This window comes from Pteronotus mesoamericanus, unplaced genomic scaffold (assembly GCF_021234165.1).
Source record: "Pteronotus mesoamericanus isolate MK-2021 breed Mesoamerican mustached bat unplaced genomic scaffold, CSHL_Meso_final contig_57, whole genome shotgun sequence".
Lineage (NCBI taxonomy): Eukaryota > Metazoa > Chordata > Mammalia > Chiroptera > Mormoopidae > Pteronotus > Pteronotus mesoamericanus.
Window position 1 is genome coordinate 1 of NW_026555203.1, and position 4,255 is coordinate 4,255.

A 4,255-nucleotide genomic window follows, 5' to 3' on the forward strand; every position below is an offset into this window, starting at 1 on the left:
CAAGGCAGGGTGAGTCCCTAAAGAGAGAACAGTGTGTTTCAAGGCAGGCCGGAGGCTCATTCGGGGAGTCAGCTCAGGCACAGCAGAGGACTCCATGGGATTCTTCCTAAAACACTACTCAAAGGGCTTTACGGAGAAGTGGGAGATGGGCATTCCCCCGGTACTCCCCAAGTTCCGCTCACTCCTGCCCGTGTGTGGAGGGGACGAGGGGACACAAACTTTCTAGAGAAAGGGCCCTGCCTCTTCAAAGGTAAAACAAGAAGAGGCTCCCTCTAGGCCAGGTCCAGGTCCTGCTCCCTTCCCATCCCCGCCGCCACCCTTAGACCCAGAGTGTTAGCATTGCTCCTTTCCCAGCTTGGACCTACAATCACATCGAGTGTATTTTGTCAGCTTTAACATCCTACAGAGAACCCCACTGCTGGCTCTGACACACTTCCTGGCACAGAGCTCGTAGACGAAGGAGCCAACGAAGGCTTCTTGACTGAGCACATGCCAGTACAAAAAGACACGAGGCAAGCGTTATTTTCAAAAGGAAATATCCCACGGGCATGGCACACAACCAGAGGACAACAATCGCTGTCACCTCTCCTGGGCTCTTAGGAATAAAAAAGTATGATTTCTGACCAAAGGAGGGAACATGAGGCTGCATGGTGGGTGGTCGTTTTGAAGTTTTGTCACCACCTCAATTAATCCTCACAACACCCCACTGCAATTGGTAGTTACAGTTGTTATCCCCGTTTTGAAGGTGATTGAAGCGAGGCAAAGCGAGAAGCAGCAGCTCACCAGATTACCCAGATGACAAGTGGTAAGCAAAGGGAAGAGGAGAATGCCAGCAGTCTGGCCCCAGGGCTCTTGCTCTCGTAAATCCGTCGCATCAGACCATGATTACTAGATACCTTTGCTTCAAATGCGGCTGCATTTCAATTTAAAAATAAAATTTCCATTTGCCTTTATAAGTTTAAGTAAATGCTAGCATGGCCAGTACGAGGCAGGGCAACACGCAGCTAGGTTGCATGAGTGACTGCTTGTTAGGTAACAGTGGAGCACACTCCCTGGGTGTCACAGGTGCCCTAGCTATTCTAATACAGACGAGGAGAAAAACCCTGGCATGCCTCACGTTCGGTAACTCATCCGAGACCGAAAATTCATCACTGAGGACCTAACCAAGAGAGGCCGAGGCCTGCATAATCTCCAAGAGCCATGGTTAAAGTCAGAGAGAGAGGCTGAGGGATTGCCGCCCCTTGGCGTTGCTTTAAAAGCAGGGCGGCCAACATCAAAGTGAGAAGTTTTTGCACGGCCAAGGAAACCATCAGCAAAACAAAAAGACTGCTGACTGAATATTCTCAATCTGGGAAAAAATATTCTCAAATGATACATTCGCTAAGGGGTTGATATCCAAAATATATGAGGTGCACATTCAAACTAACATCAAAAAATCCAACAATCCAGTTAACAGACGAGCAGAGGATGTGAACAGACATTTCTCCAGAGAGGGCCTACAGATGGCATATGGAAAGATGCTCCACGTCACTCATCACCAGGGCAACACAAATCAAAACCAAAAGGAGGTATCACTTCACACCCGTCACAATGGCTATCATAAAAAAATCAACAAAAAGCAAGTGTTGTTGAGGATGTAGAGAAAAGGGGACCCTCGTGCACGTTGGTGGCATTGTGTAGTAGTACGGCCACTAAGGAAAACAGTATGGAGGTTCATGAAAAAATTGAAAATAGACTACCATCCGACCCAGCAATTCCACTTCTGAGTACATATCCAAAGAAATCAAAAACACTAATTCGAAAAGATGTATGCACCCCCCTACTACATTCATTACAGCATTATTTACAATAGGCAAGGTAAGGAAGCCACCCATGGTGCCCATCGAGAGACGGGGCGGATGAAAACAAATGAAATCTTGCCATTTGCGACAACACGGATGGACCTAGAGGGTATTATGCTAAGTGAAATAAGTCAGAGAGGAAAACAAGTACCGTGTGATTTCACTTATATGTGGAGTCTAAGAGCAAAGCAAAACAAATGAATAAACAAAACAAACCAGAAACAGACCCATAGATATAGAGAACAAGCTGATAGTTGCCAAAGCAGAGGGGGGGTGGGGAGGGGTGAAATAAAAAAGAAAAATGAACGAATAAAACAGAGTGGGAGGGGACGGGATCAGATTTCTGAAAACCAGTAGCTGATACTATCCACCATTTACTTCGCTCCTACTATGTGCCAGCTCAAGCCTAAGTGTTGTAAAACCAATCAAAATTAAGAAAAAAAATTAAAAAGAAGAGGACAATCTAATATATCACAGCAAAGATATCTCTGCTCTCTTTTCACAAATTGTCCAAGAGTGAGAATGAGAAATGAAACACCGATAATGCTGATCGCAGTATTTGTCAGGAAGGGCTAAGGGTTACTGAGTGCCCTAGAGGTTCACACCAAGAGAGAAAACATCCAAGAGCCGATGCTGGGCACAGCCAGCTGAACAGAGAGTTCTCTGTGTTTGGAGGATTACAGACGCTGAGAAGGGAAACCAGTGACTACTTGTTTGGAACAGCCAGACTAAAGGCCAGAGGTGGGCTGTGGGAGTTTCTTTATCCCTCGAGACACACTACCTTTGCAATCACTCTTCAGGACTGAAGAACGTCTGTCTGTGAGTCACAAACAGCCTTACCACTGCCAATGTTTAGCATCTGAAAAGAGGAATGCTACACCAATCCTCATAACAGTGAGTGACAATACCCCATGCCATATTGTCTGCGAATTGGGGAAACTTTCATGCCCCAAGCATTGTTCTGGCCTTGTGTCCCACACTACACTCCTGTATAGAGCTCAGTCCAGGAAACAGGGATCTAACCCTGGGGACACACACACACAGATGCACACAGGAATCTTACCCTGAGGAGACACACACACACACACACTTAGGATCTCGCTCTGGGACACACACACACGCACACACGCACACACACACACAGATTCTGTCAGTCACCTTCTTCTAGGTGATTCCCTAGCCATCGCCCACAAACAAAGTAGGGGTGCACTTATCAGTTGGGCACAGTCTGAGATGTCCCTAACCCCATACCTTTAAAGGCCCGCAAAAAGGTTTAATTTCTTTCATTAAATGATGCTGAATACAATGGTGTTTGCGATGGTAGACATAGGATAAATCATGTAGCATACCAACCATTGGCCCATTATTAGAAGCAATTGGCAGTATCTGGGATAGTAACACCTGCGGAGCGTCTACAAAGCACATCTTGAAGGAAGAACCATAGAGCCCTCAGTGAGGCCTGTATCACTTTTCTTTTTGAAAATGAATACAATTTTTATTTATTTTTAAAATATATGTGTATTGATTTGGGGGAGAGAGAGAGAGAGAGAGAGAGAGAGAGAGAGAGAGAGAGAGAAACAGACATCATATTTGAAAGAAACATCAAACGGTTGCCTCCCAGTGCACCCCGACAGGGATTGAACCCAGAACCTAGGCATGTGCCCTGACGGGGAATCAAACCCTCTAATTTCTGCTGCACGGGATGTCGCTCCGACCAAGTAAGTCACACCGGCCAGGGCCAATTTCATTTTTTTTTTCCCCTCAGCAAGCGAACAGGACGATATTTCTAGAAAAATGTGAGGGAGGGGGAAAGGAGGAGGCAGCAGGGGCAACAGGTGGAAGCTCACCTGTTTCCTAGCCGAAACCCAGCCCAGGGAACCCTGAACTTGCACGGAGGACCTGCAACCAGAGATTTTGGAGTGGCACGAAGAAGAGGAGGCACACTTCACTGTGCCGTCCAGAGCCCGTGCAATGCAAACGTTCTTGGGTGCACTGAGCACTGGGCTGGGCTCTACACTTGCACGCTGCCACGGATTCGTTGACTAAAACTCTGGATTCCTCGAACTTTCTCAAGGGGTGCACTGGGTTTCTTGCAGAGCGCAGCTGACCCAGAATACTGTGCAAACGCAGCGCCAAGATCAAGCTCCTGGCGTCCAGCGAAGCAAAGCTTGCTCCGCCCTCCGGGTCCTTGCAGAAACTCAGAGAGAGAAGCCCCCGTAGTTAATCACTTGAGCTTAATTACTTGCCCGTGGCCTGCAGGAGACCAAAGGTTGGACCATGGCACAATATCCAATCTTTTCCACAAGGGCTCCTGTGGCTACGTGAGATCTCGCACCCCCCACTTTCCCTCCACTGTTGGCCCCTGCCCCCAAATCAGCTTGCTCAGTTTAGCACGGCCTCTTCCTTCACGACAG